A 14,854-nucleotide genomic window follows, 5' to 3' on the forward strand; every position below is an offset into this window, starting at 1 on the left:
TTCCCTTGCCTTCCCACTGTCTCCTGCAAGATGTGGGCCTCCGCAGATGGTGAGTAAAGTGCCTGCCACAGGAGCTGGCTGTAGAGGTGGCGAGCGTTAGCATGCAGGTGCCTGCTCGTTGCCACCTTGAGCCTCTCGTTGAGACCCTCCTGCAGCTTGCACATATCTTCTCAAATGTCCCTGCCTGATCAGGAACTCAATCTCATATTTCAACTGGTTACATTCATTGGTGTCGTGCCCGTAGTCGTTGTGAAAACGACAGAACTTTGTCATATCTCTCTTGGAGAAATCTTTCCTTATAGTTGTGGGTCATTTGTAAGGCACGCTTGAGCTGGTCGCCTGGTAGACTTCAGCTCGGCTTTCGACAAGGGCCGTGTAGTTGGTGAATCTCGGCTCATATCGATTGCCTCTAGGGCATTTACTCTCAGAAGCTGAGGGTTCATTGTTCGCCCATTTTCCACCATTCCTACCATTGTCATTCTCGTTGCCTTTGCCGTTGCCATTGGGATTTTCTGACCCGTTGGCGGGTTTGGCGGGTTCTTCCTTGGGTCCCTTGTCTTTTGTTGGCGATTTCCCTTCGTTGGCAATCGCGTCTTCGAGCTTGATATATCGATCAGCTCGATCCAAGAACTCTTGGGTACTTCTAACCCCATGCTTTCTGAGGCTACTCTAGAGGGGTGAATGGCGCCTCACCCCAGCAGTTAGGGCCATCATCTTACCTTCATCACCCACTGTCTTGGCTCCAGCTGCTACTCGCATGAAGTGTTTGACATATTCTTTCAAGGGCTCTCCCTCTTTTTGGCGTATCTCGACTAGCTGGTTGGCCTCTGTGGGGTGTACACGACTCGCGTAGAACTGTCCGTAAAATTCCTTCATGAACATTTCCCAAGATACTATACTAGCAGGAGGGAACTTGAAGAACCACTCCTGAGCGGTGTCAGACAGTGTCACAGGGAAGATCTGGCAGCGGGTGTCTTCCGACACTTTTTGTATGTCCATTTGTATCCCAAACTTATTAACGTGAGATACTGGGTCTCCGTACCCTTCGAAGTTCGGTAGCGTAGGCATCTTGAACTTACTGGGGGCTTTGACCGAGGCAATCCTCTCTATAAAGGGGGTGCCCCTCCTCCTATTGTACTCAATATGGGACATTCGTCCCCCGACCAGCTGCTGTACTGCCTGGTTCAGGGCATCAATCTGAGCCTGAACAACTTTTGGGACTGCTTGGGCCACCGATGCCGGGGGAGCGTACTCGTCGTGCCTCTCCTGACGGTTGGTAAGTACGTCCCTAAGATCATCGTCTCTACATCTCTACTCACTAGCTCCTAGCCGACTAAAGAAGTTCGGCTGCCTGGGTTGCCCCCCAGTGTTGTGGCTAGCTGGCCTATTTTCTCTAGGTGGGGGGCTTCTACCTCCACCTCCTTCTTCATTTCTTCGGCCAGCATTTCCTCTGCTGGAATCAGCTTCGTTATAGTCATGGCCATCTCTGAATTGTGGCTGACTACGGCGTGATCGGCTGTTCACACTATTTCCTCCTCGGGCTGGCATTTCCCAAGTGTCAGGGGGAGGCCTGCGCTGGTTGTTGGGTCCCCGTGCATTGTTATGCCATGGGGGGCCCCTGACCGCAGAGCCTGACTCGATGTTCCTCCTGTTAGCAGAAGGACGTTGCCCCCTGCTCGGTAGATTCGAATCTTCATCCCCTGGGCGTCTAGGGCTGCGGGGCAGCTGCCCTGCCCTATTTTGCCTTGGGCGCTGGGGATTGCCTCGACTAGCCTGGGATGGAGGCTACTGCTCAGGATCCCTAGGTGGGACATCATCCTAAGCCATAGGCGGCTGCTCCGGCCTTTGAGGGCTTGTTGGTTGGAGCGGAGGGCTTGGATTGGGACCTCTTTGAGGTGGTGCACTTAATGGATGATCTGGCTAGGAGGCTGGCACAGCCTGACTCCTAGCCAGTTGAATGGCTGCTTCAAGGGCGGCTATGGCATCCCTCTGTTGACGATCCATTTCGGCCTGCCGCTCACTCAGCTCTTGGTGCTGGCGCTCTATTTCCCTTTGCTGCAGTGCCATCGTCTCTGCTGCATTCTCCTGATTGGCCCACAGATTAGCCAACTCATCTTGCAACACTCCTAGTGTTGCCCTCAGTGTTTCATAATCTAATTCATCCTCATCAAACTCCAAATGTGGTTCATTCTCAGTCACATTTAGGGGAGGAGGTTGGGACGATGCAGTGCCTGCAGCCTGTCTAGTCTTCTTGGATGTTTTCGCCATTAGATTTTTTCACAGTTTTTTGTCAAACTCTCAACGAAAGCACCAGAATGTTGACCCATGATTTGGCCAACGACACGGAGTCAAATATACAACAATGGATAAAACTGCAAATAAGAAAGATGATCTAATGGAAGAGAAGAAAACACCAAGGATTTATAGTGGTTCGGCCCCAAAGGATGGTAATGACCTACGCCTGCTTAGTGTTATTATTAAGATTGAATCTCAAAGTCGTGATCAAAGAACTAGGGTTCTTGAGTTTCACAAACTTTGGAAGAAATACAATAAAGCGATGGATAATTGCACTATAGCTCTCTCTTATTCTCTATATTAGCAAAAAGATTCAGGGATCAAAAGTCCCTTCCTTGAGCTATTTCATGTATATTTATAGGCTCAAGGAGGGTTACATATGCCAACATACCCTATCTTTCCTTAATAATCGCGTATCAAGATAAGGATGAAGAAATATTCAATGCAGTTATTATAAAATTACAACTTAAGAAAGAAATAAATCAGGTTATACGACCAGCCTGGTCGTATCTAAAAATTAACCCTGACAAAGCGGTGTGCTTCTGGTCGATAGTCGAGCAGTACTTCTGCCACATGTCAACTACGTGTGAGAAATCCTTGCCTACTACTACTACACAAGATTTTAACCATAGGGACACTTTTGGACCTTAACTCCTTAGTTCCCCACTCTAGAATGCGTACTTGCCGTTCTTCATAACTGAAATCTTGTTTTAACTCTAGAGCCTTGTAATCAAGCACATGGGATGGTTTTGATATGTATTTTCTCAACATCGATACATGAAGAACGTTATGCATTTCAACTAATGATGGGCATAAAGCCAACTGATATGCTACATTCCCTACTTTGTCCAATATCTCAAAAGGACCTATAAACCTCGGGCTTAACTTTCCTTTCTTCCCAAAACGCATAATCCCCTTCATCGGAGAAACTTTGACAAAGACTTGATCGCCTACTGAAAACTCATCATTTCATCTCTTTGCATCTGCATAGCTCCTCTGGCGACTTTGGGCGGCAATCATTCGTTCTCTTATCTTTTCTACTGCCTCAGTTGCTTTTCTTACAGCCTCAGGTCCTAAATATCGTCTTTCACCAACCTCATCCCAATGAAGTGGTAATCGACATTTCTGTCCATATAACATCTCATAAGGTGCCATGCCTATCGTTGCCTGATAACTGTTGTTGTAAGAGAATTTGATCAATGGAAGATACTTGCTCCATGATACTGAGAAGTCTAACACACATGCCCTCAGCATATCTTCTAATATATGTATGGTACGTTCTGACTGACCATCAGTTTGAGGGTGAAACGTCGTACTTAGTTTTAACTTAGTGCCCATTGCACGTTGTAGACCTTCCCAGAACTTTGATGTGAAAACCGATCCTCTATCGGAGACTATCATCTTTGGAACTCCATGTAATCTCACTATCTCCGCCATATCATGCTCTGCTTACTGCTCAGCGTTATAATCTATTTTTACTGGCAAGAAGTGAGCAGACTTTGTGAGTCTATCAACTATCACCCAAACAGAGTCATGCTGCTTGGTGGTCCTTGGTAATCCCGTCACGAAGTCCATAGCTATATCTTCCCATTTCCATTTGGGAATCTCTAATGGTTGCAAAGTTCCAGCGGTTCTCTGATGTTTGACTTTAACTTGTTGACATGTAAGGCATTTTGCTACAAAATTCTGCTATGTCTTTCTTCGTCCCCGGCCACCAGTACATTGTCTTGACATCGTTGTACACCGTGGTCGATCCCGGGTGAAGTGAATATGGAGTATTCTGCGCTTCTTTCATGATACTTTCTCTTAATTCACCACTTTCGGGCACACATACTCAGTTTCAATATCGTAACATGCCTTCTTTTGTCAAGGAGAAATCAACATTTTATGAGCTTTGTAGTGCTGCCTTCATTTTAAGAAGAAACTTGTCCTCTTGTTGTTTATCCTTTGTTTCCTCCATTAGTGTTGACTTGATCGCGAGGTCAGCTAGTTGTCCAGTTATTAGCTCAATTTTGGACCTCTTAATATCATCTTGTAAGTGTTGAGCCATCCCCTTAAGTGTTGATAAGCTTCCATAACTCCACCTACTAAGTGCGTTTGCCACGACATTAGCCTTTCTTGGATGATATATGATCTCACAATCATAGTCCTTTACTAATTCCAGCCACCTTCGTTGCCTCATATTGAGCTCCTTCTGCGTAAAGAAGTACTTTAGACTTTTGTGGTTCGTATAGATTTTGCAGTTTTCTCTGTACAGATAGTGCCTCCAAATCTTTAGAGCGAAAACCACCGCTACTAATTCTAAGTCATGGGTCGGGTACCGCTGTTCCTACTCCTTTAGCTGTCTTGACGCATATGCGACCGCTTTTTCTTCTTGCATCAAAACGCATCCAAGTCCCTGCTTCGACGCGTCGCAATACACTACAAACTTGCCCTTATCATTTGGGACGCATAGAATTGGGGCTGATATGAGCGTGTCCTTTAACGTTTGGAAGCTTTCTTCGCACTTCTTTGTCCATACAAATTTATGTTGCTTCCGTGTCAAATTTGTTAAAGGTATAGCTATTTTGGAGAACCCTTCCAAAAATCGTCTATAGTATCCTGCCAATCCCAGAAAACTTCTCACCTCTGTGGCACTCTTGGGTTTGGGCCAGTCCTTCACTACTTCAATCTTGGCTGGATCTACTTCTATGCCATTTTTAGACACAATGTGTCCTAGAAATTCCATCTTCTCTAGAAAGAATTCACATTTCTTAAACTTAGCGTATAATTGATGTCTTTTGAGTCGTTCCAACGTCAATCGCAGGTGCTTTTCATGCTCGTCTTTCGTCTTAGAGTAGATAAATATGTCATCTATAAACACCACAATGAACTTATCCATGTAGTCCTTAAATACTATGTTCATAAGATCCATGAACATGGCAGGTGCGTTCGTATATCCAAAAGACATTACTAGAAATTCGTAGTGTCCATATCTAGTCCGAAAAGTCGTCTTTGGGATATCTTCTTCTTGTACTTTTAGCTGATGACACCCTAACCGCAAATCTATCTTCAAAAATATCGTAGATCCTTGTAGTCGATCAAAAAGATTGTCTATTTGAGGCAAGGGATATTTTTTTCTTGATCGTCACTTTATTCAGTTCTCGATAGTCGATGCACATCCTCATACTCCCGTCCTTTTTGATAAACAGCACTGGTGCTCCCCAAGGCGAATAGCTCTGTCGGATGAAACCATTATCTAGAAGCTCCTGCAATTGTATCTTTAACTCCTTTAACTCGGCAGGTGCCATTCTATAGGGAGCTTTTGAAATTGGTGCCGTCTCTGGTGCCAATTCTATTTCAAACTTGATTTCTCTATTCGGAGGTAATCATGGTAGATCTTTTGGAAACACCTTGGGAAATTCGCATACAATATGCACATCCCTTGGTTCGAGCTGCATCTCTCGTGTTTTGTCCACCACACTGGCTAGAAATGCTTGGCAACCACTAGTGATTAACCGTTGAGCTTTGAGAGCTGAGACTATCAGTATGTGAGTTCGGGAAACTTCTCCTTTGAAGGTGAACTGTTCTTCGCCTTCTGTTTGAAAGTTGATTGTCTTACCCTTACAGTCTATCATTGCCCCATATTTTGCTAACCAGTCCATGCCTAAAATTACATCATAATCCTTAAGGTCTAACTCGATCAAATCTAATGGTAATTATTTTTCTTCGATTATAACTACAACGCTACGCACCCCTCTACTAGATAGCATTCTTTCCCCTGAGGGTAACTCCGTGACAAACTTATCTCTAAAAACTTCGCATCGTCTATCTAAGCTATCAATCGTATTCATAGAGACAAAAGAATGTGTAGCTCCTAAATTGAATAAAACATTGCATAGTTTACCAGAGATAGTGACCTGACCTGTTACCACTGTATTACTAGTTTCTGCTTCACCTCGAGTAAGAGCAAAATCTCTGGCTGGCACAAGCTTGTCATCTTTCTTTTGGCCTTTCATCTTCTGGCAATCCTTTTTAATGTGTCCTTCTTCTCCACAATTAAAACAACCTTTTGTCTTATATCGGCATTCTCCTGAATGCTTCTTTTTGCAGATAGGGCACTGGGGATATTCCACATAGGGCTTCTTATTCCCGTTACTTTCTGATGCAATCTTATTCTTCTTGTCGGCTTTTTGATTTTGACCACCGTCATGTTTTTGTTTGTGGTCGTTCTATTCATTATTATTCTTTTTGGCGTCCCTTCTGGCCACGCCTTCCTTCTAGATCCTTTCTTCTGCCTGCTCATCTTCCAAGGCTACCTCCAATGTTTCCACATAAGTGGTTATTCCCCGAATTAACTTTACGTCACGGACTATCATAGGTTTCAGTCCCCTCGAGAATCTTTGAATTCTTAGCGTCTCAATAAGTACCATGTCCACTGCGAAATTAGCTAGCCTATCAAACTTCCTGGCATACTCTGTCACAATCGAATTCCCTTGAGTAAGCACAATGAATTCGTCCACCCTTGTGGCTAGAATCGTAGGACTATAATACTTCTTGTTGAACACTTGGATAAAGTCATCCCATGTCATAACGTTCACATCTCTAGTCTGCTTCACTATATCCCACTAGATGCAGGCGTCTTTCTTTATCAAGCTTGAAGTGTAAGAGACTCGATCTTCGTTTCCCAACCGCATGTGTTCTAATATGGACTCCACTGATCGAAGCCATTCTTTTGCTTCTATTGGGTCAGATCTACCGTCAAAGTTTGGTGGTTGCTGCTTTCTAAAGCGTTCATACACTGCCTCATAGCGAGGTTCTGGCAACTGTAGTAATTGTGCTAGAGGAATGACTTGCTGCGCCACTTGTTGTTGTTGCCCTGAGTTTATTTGGAACTCTTCTTCCCTCCTCCTTAACTCCGCCCTTAGACGGGCCTTTTCTCTTTCCAAATTTTCTCGAGTAACAGCAGCTGCCAGATCTTCCACTACATTGGGTGCTTCTGGCACTCTTGGGGATGCTGGGATTTCTTCATATATGGGGATGGCAGCTACTCCTTTTCCTCGTCCCCTTCCCCTTCCTCGGCCTCTGCCTCGGCCTCTACCTTGGCCATTTATTCTTTGAGATCTTCTTGGTTCCTGCTCCATGTGTTTTTTCTGTTTCCCCAAAAGAGAAATTATTTGAAAAAGCTAAGACAAACAAAACAAGTAGAGGTTACAACTTAGCCTATTGTACTATTGTCTATTAGGTCCATCTATCTATCAAAACTACCCTATTATAATTAAGTCCAACTCGGGTAAATGTGTTAGGAAAATATGTATTTTGCCTCAATGGAAATAAAAATAAATTACAACTCTATGCAATATATTACAAATAAATAATGATTGATTAAAAGGAGTTACAACTCTATAACTAAAAATTACAAATAAACAAAGAAAATGAAGAAGATGATGAAGATGATGAAGAAGAAGAGAATGGTGAGAATACAACTCTAAGCAAAAGATTACAAGTAAAATAAAGGTGGTTGAAATAAAAGAAAGGATTACAACTCTTAAACAAAATATACAAGTAAAAAGAACAAGAGAATAAGAAGAAAACAATACAATAAAATGGAGAATATAAATACAAGAAAACTCTCACTTACACAACCTAAGTGAAGAGGGTTGGGGATCACCAACTTGAACAAGGTTTAAAACCTTTGTCAGGTGATTTCCCCCTAACTCAAGCACTAAGGGATCTCTCTCAAATATTGGAAAAACTTTATGGAAGTATCAAGCCTCAAGGTGTTTCTAGCCAAGTGCTCTAATGGATAGAAATGTTGTGTCTTACAAGTGAGCTATAAGCTCCTATTTATAGAGTTTAGAAACACCCTTTGAATTTCAAATTCTACCAACCCCCATGGCTGTTACCAATGTTTAATTGGATTAATATGGAATTAAAATTGAGATTTGGGAGTTATTTGGGTTTTTTGAGCCGTTCAACAAAGATTGAAAAAACTGAAAAATTGGTCAGTTTTTGGCCTGTGGCCGCGGCCAGAGACATTAGTGGCTGCAGTCACTAGTCTCTGTCCCACAGGCCGCGGCCATCGACCAATTTCAGCACTTAAAAATGTGTTGTTTTTCAAACGGTTCCAAACCCTCCCAAATGATTTTGTAACTCCCAAAACACATTATTGGGGTTAAAATCATATCTCTAACAGCCATTTCACATATGCCTTTATGAAATTCATCTCAATATTGTGTAACAACAAATTTACACAATAAAGGGTAATATTTGGAAGTTACAAATTTGTAACACCAAATATGTTACATTATTTGGATATATCTCATATATCTAAATATTGTAACACCCTATTATATGTTACAATATGTGACACTCTTTGTCACATTTATTTAATCTAAAGCATTATATTATAATATAATCTAATATAACATTATATTATAAAATAATATAACAAAATGGGCCTTAACAATTGAACCTTCCATGGCGGAGGGCTGGGTTCAGTATATCGTACCCACTACTAAGGCCCCCTAACTTCCACTTGGACCCAAAAGACAGGAATTTAAACCCTTGCTTTATTGATTGTTATTCATTTTAATTAGATCCAATCTAATAATGCAAAGCAAATGGGTCTTAACAAATGAGCTAACCCACAAGAGAGGAATTTAAACTTTACACTTTCAATTGAATCCAAAACTCTTAACACTTACTAAACAATGAAATAATAACAAAAGCAAATAACATGTTTTATTAAAATAAGCAATTAATTACAAACTAGTAAAAAAATTTCTTAAACAGCATAAATAAATTTTAACGATGTGTTCTTATATATGTCTAGTCATCCACATCGGATCCTTCTTGTAGCATATCTTGAGTTGATTCTTAGAAGCATTCTCTCTAACTCATTCTAATACTCAGGGTCCTTACTTGGTATATTTTGAAAACAATGTGTATACTTACTTGGTAATAAGTAGGTCCTTTGTAGTTGTCGTGTGTATTTCGTGGGAACATTCAGGATCAATATAGCCGTGGGCTCTGATACCACCTGTAACGCCATAATTTCTCATAAATTACTGAGAACACAACGTTGGATCATAATCATAAATATTGCACTTTTATTGAATAAAAACATAAAAATAAATACATGGATCCATGGTTTTACAAAAATAAAATAATTGTCTTTAAAATGAGCAACATTTAAATAAAACTTTAAAAGAAAACATTCTTTATTAAAAATAAATAAATAGGACCACTTGATCTTCCTCGACTATATGGTCCCCACAAGTACATCACGAAGCTCCTAGGTCCCACTCGCCACCGGCCTTCTATCATTAATTGCCTGAAATAACAATATCATAAGGGGTGAGCTTCTAAGCCCAGTAAAGAAAATACAAACAAGGGTTAGTCATATAATCATTTAATCAACATATCCTAAATAACACAAGAGTCATAACAAAACTTATTCATACAACATAATCATAAGTCAAAATCTAGGTCATATCATAGCCTAAGTCATAATCTAAGTCATAATTCGTAGTCATAAGTCATAGGTGATAAGTCATAACCGTAACTATAGGTCATAGATCATAATCATAACTATAGATTAAAATAACAAGTCAGATATAATAAAAAGATAAGTGCTTATACAGGGGTGGAAATTAAGCCCCAGACAATAGTCTGTCATACACAGGACATCAACTTAGGTCCGTCATAAAGTTTTGACAGTCGAGCCTACCGGACATAAGTCTGCCATACGTCATTTGACACCTTAGGTCCAGACACACTTACCGCTTTATTGTACCTGAAATGTTAGGTCATACAAAACATAAACTAGATCACAAACTAAACTACTTAATTTTCCTTACCAAAAATCGGGATATTGGAGACAAGAGTGGGATTGAAAACCCCTAAAACCAAACATAAGAAACCATAAGTCCTCTAAAGAAAAGAAGATGAAAAGAAAATCTAAACCATCAAGATAGTAACTTACCGAAGACCTTAAGTTTCAAGAAACTCAAATACCTAACCAAAACTCATTATAACGAATTAGTATTTGAATAAAAAGGAAAGAATAAGAAGAATGGAAATGGACTAAACCTAAAGATTAACGGTACCTTAGATAGCTTAGAGCTTCAATCTATACATCAAACACTGAAATTACACAAAATCTTACTTCCCAAGTGTTTAGAAAAGCTTTAAATTTGAAAGCTTTAACCCCAAAACCCTAGTGTTTCTCTCTAGAATGAACTTAGCAGCTTGGAGGCTCTGAACTGTGCATGAATGATGAATATAATGGCTGAGTGAAGGGTCCTATTTATAGAGTTCAAGGAGTGAAACTAACTCCTTTTAAAATGAATAAATAAATGATTAAAAATTGAATAAATTTGAATTATCTGTTCAACAGATGCCTAGAACTCGGTCAAAGACGTTCAGGAATGAGTCAAAGTTGTTGAGGGCTGTTTCTAGTTCGGTTTCCACGAAAAATTCAAAAATGGCTACTGGAGTCGATATATTGCCTACCCTAGGCGATATATCGCCCCTACCTATGCCCCGAGGGTCCTTGGTTTCATTCATGCGAAGTCGACTTGTTTTCCGTATCAATTATGGGCGATATATCGTCATACGCTGATATTTTAAACACGTTTTTGCACACTTTCAACACACTTGAAGTTTGTTTAAACCACTTTGACTGAGTAAAACGTGATCCTAACAGATGAGGGAAGGTTCTAGACCTTCTAGATCCATCCTTTATTAAATTATTCATCTAAAATGCTTAAATCCTTAATAATTATATATGTGACAAGTGTCACGTTCTTAATTATTCTATCTAAATCTTAGGTTATAATATATAATATTTTTAGGAACAGTTATATTAATCAAACCTTATGTTAAATTAATATTTCTAAACCATAGGTTAAACTTATAAAATCCATAGCTATTTCTTCGAGTTTCTTGCTGAATCCCAGCTTTGACCAATATCCACGGAACTAAAATTCTACAACTACTATTACTACTACTACTACTACTATCTAGCCAAGTAAAATTCTAAGACGCTACACTTGTAAATTCTACAATGATAATATTTAGAATATTTTGTTGTGTACACTAGTGTTAGTAAAAACTAATTTCTCATTTTAGGGTTGCAATTGGAACACAATTTTGAATTGATTTTTTTAGTCTTAGTTATGAAAAAGATTCTAAATTGTTCATTGTATTTTATGTTTAATGCTTCTAATTGACTGATCATTAACAAGATTAGTTACAGGGAACTTGATGAACTTAGGAAAGAGAATTTTGTATTAGGTCTTGAATAAAATGATGTAGGATCATTGAGCGATCTTTGAGTTTCGCATAAGATAAAAACATACTTGTGTAGCATGCATAACCTTTTTAAGAACATATGCTTCATAAGTTTTACCCTAATTTAATTATCATAGGAATATAGCTAATTAGGAATATCTCATGACCACTGGGAGAGACTTGCAAATAATTGTGGTTTTTTGGTTGATAATTTACATTGAGAAGTAGCATTAAGTGTGGATAATTATTCTTAAATGAGATATTGAAAGAAAATTATAATCATAAGCTTTTTCTAAAATCAGGTTAATTGCTATTTTTAGATTGTTTGTTTTTAGTTTTATTTCACTCATTTTGTTATGAGTATTTGGATAAAAACAAGAAATTTTTTTTTTTAATACCTCACAACTTTTAGGATTCGGAGATACTTTTCTTTCACTTTATTACTTATTGCGATAATATACACTTACGTCATTTAAAATCCACAACAATGATTTTCTTAGATTTTGATAAAATACACACATATAGTGTAAACTGTTGATTTCGAACCAATTTATTTATACTCAAGTAAAATTTAAATATTTACAACAAACAAATAATATAATAACTACTTACTCATAATTTCACCATCTTTAAGATTTAGACCAAAATAATACCCGTACCTTTTTTATTCTTTAATTTCAATAACAAATTTTTATGTAGAAGTTGTTGATCAATCTTTTCAAGTTATATAGAGAGAAACAAGAGGCATTGAAGAAACTATGGTTCCTTTTTAGTTTTTAAGTTCAGGGATATGGTTCTAAATGTAGGTTTCAAAATCATAGTTTGAAATTGTTTTTTTTTTTTAGACATATGGTGACTAGATGTAAACAATTTCCGGAGTTAAAAATTAATTATATTATTTTGATTTTTAAGCTATTTTATGCATATATTTTTTTAATATATATTCAAGTAGTTTATAATTCAATTAATTGGAAGTGCTTACTTAGTTGGTAGGATTTTATTGAACTCGAGTTCTCATATTCTTTTTTTTAAGTGTATTTTTTTTAAATATTTATTGTTTAAGGTTTTGGAGGCATTTTTCTTTTATATTGGTTGAAAAATATTTTTAAGTTGCTCCCGAATTGACTGCTCTTTGGGGAGACAATAATTTTTCTTTTTTTTTTTTAGGGAAAAAATTACTCCAGCAACTTTTGTCAATCATTAGGTGTTGATTATTTTTTACTGAATGTATTTGCAGCAAAAATACTTAATATTTAGCAAATGTAACATTTAAATACTAAAATATTTTTTTTTATAGGAAAGTACCTAAAGTTGCTAAAATATATCATTTAAATATTGAAACTTGTTTTTTGGTGGCAAAAATATCAAAAGTTGCTAAAACGTTGCATATTTACTATTTAACGTTGTAAAAGATCATTAAAATTATATATAAATATAAAAAAAAATAGTTTAAATTAATTCTAAGATTATATAATAGTTTTATTTAATGAAAATAGTACATAAATATTTTTTTATTATATTAAAGTTTTATAACAAATTTGTTTCTCTTTTAATAGTTTTTTGTTATTGGTTTTTCTTTTAACTAATTTCAATCAAAAATATTTTTTTCATCAAATAAAGTATATTTTTTATTTTCGAATTAATTTAGGTTATTTTTGTATATTTTTCATAATTTTTGAGAAAATATTATTTTGGCCCCTATATTTTGTCTGAATACTCAATCGACTTTTATATTTTGTTAAATGACATTTCAGACCTTGTGATTTGCAAAATAGATCAAAATAGTACCCTGAGCTTCATTTTAGTCAAATATTTTTTCAATATGAATAAAATGCCCTCAAATTAAAATAATTACCAATTAAAAATATATATTAATGAATTTTAAAATATAAACTGAATAAAAATAAAATTTTATTTTATTTTAAATTATATTTAATATTAAAAAATACAAAGTTATTTCCTTCTATCTCCTCTCTCTCCCTCTCTCTTCACTTTCCTTTCTTCTCCCCCAACCCAACCAGCCCTAAATAATCCATGGATGCATAAACAATGGCAATGGAACTACCACTTTCTTCTCTTTCCACCCTCTCTATTTTCTTCCTGAAGCTACTCAGTCTCCCCCCAATCGGCCATTGACGTAATAACTTTGGTTTTCTCCCCAGTCGGCCCTAGATGGAGCTTCGTTAGCAGAGGAGCTTTGGTCTCTTACCCATCCTGTTCATAAAGCTTTGTTGTTGGAGGAGGTCAGTTTGTGGGTTCAGATCTGCGACATAGCATCTATTCTTGTTCTTCTTCTTCATCATCATGGTGCACTGGGTGGTTGAAATCTATTCAGTCGCCATGGCACACTGGATCTTGTGTCTCCAATGGTACTCGACGGCAAGCTCGTCTCTCTCGAAGCGTCACAAATGACATTGTTGACTAGCGATTTGGTCAATGACACGGAGTCACTAAAAACGATAGAAATATGGCGAATTCAACTAAAGAAGGTAAAAGACACCAAGATTTATAGTGGTTCGGCCCCAAAGAATGGTAATGACCTACATCCACTTCGTGTTCTTATTAATGTAGAACTTCAAAACCTGCGATCAGTGAACTAGGGTTCACGGGTTTCACAAGGTTGAAGATGAGTACAAGTTTCGTGGATAAAAACACTATATCTCTCTTGATTACAAAAAATTTTCCCCTTTAAATGAATTCCACAAGTCCTATTTATAGGCTCTAAGATGTACATATAGGTCTATGAGCCGTCCTTAACTTGTGTTACAAGCATATTTGAATAATAACATAAATAATGATATTTACATATAAAATAATTAAATATCCTAGAAATATCCAACTTATAACTGCATTTAAATTTTGGCTTCGGTCCTACGAGAAGATCTGGTCGCATATGTCAGCATATCAGCTTCCCTATTACTCAACATGTCCCTCGTGCCTATCAGGCAACTGAATTTCCTTTTAATTTCTTGGTCGTTGGTCAACCAGACTTTCATCAAAGAAGAGTCACGTGTTGCTCCCATGCGCCTCAATCGTGCCACGTCATCACGTAAATATTTTAGGTAAACATTTGCCCCCCCCCCCCCCCCCCAAAGTTTATTTTAATGCGATTAGCATTTAATTACTTATTTGATCAGATATTCAGCTGACCTGTCACATCCAACCGTACTTACTTTCTTGAAAAGGCAAGTAATCATGACATTTATAGTTTCCCAGAAACGATTCGACAGTTATTGCTATTTCCCATGTAAAAACCCTCAAATCTCATCATTACATAACAAAT

This window comes from Humulus lupulus, chromosome X, assembly GCF_963169125.1.
Source record: "Humulus lupulus chromosome X, drHumLupu1.1, whole genome shotgun sequence".
Taxonomy (NCBI): Eukaryota; Viridiplantae; Streptophyta; class Magnoliopsida; order Rosales; family Cannabaceae; genus Humulus; species Humulus lupulus.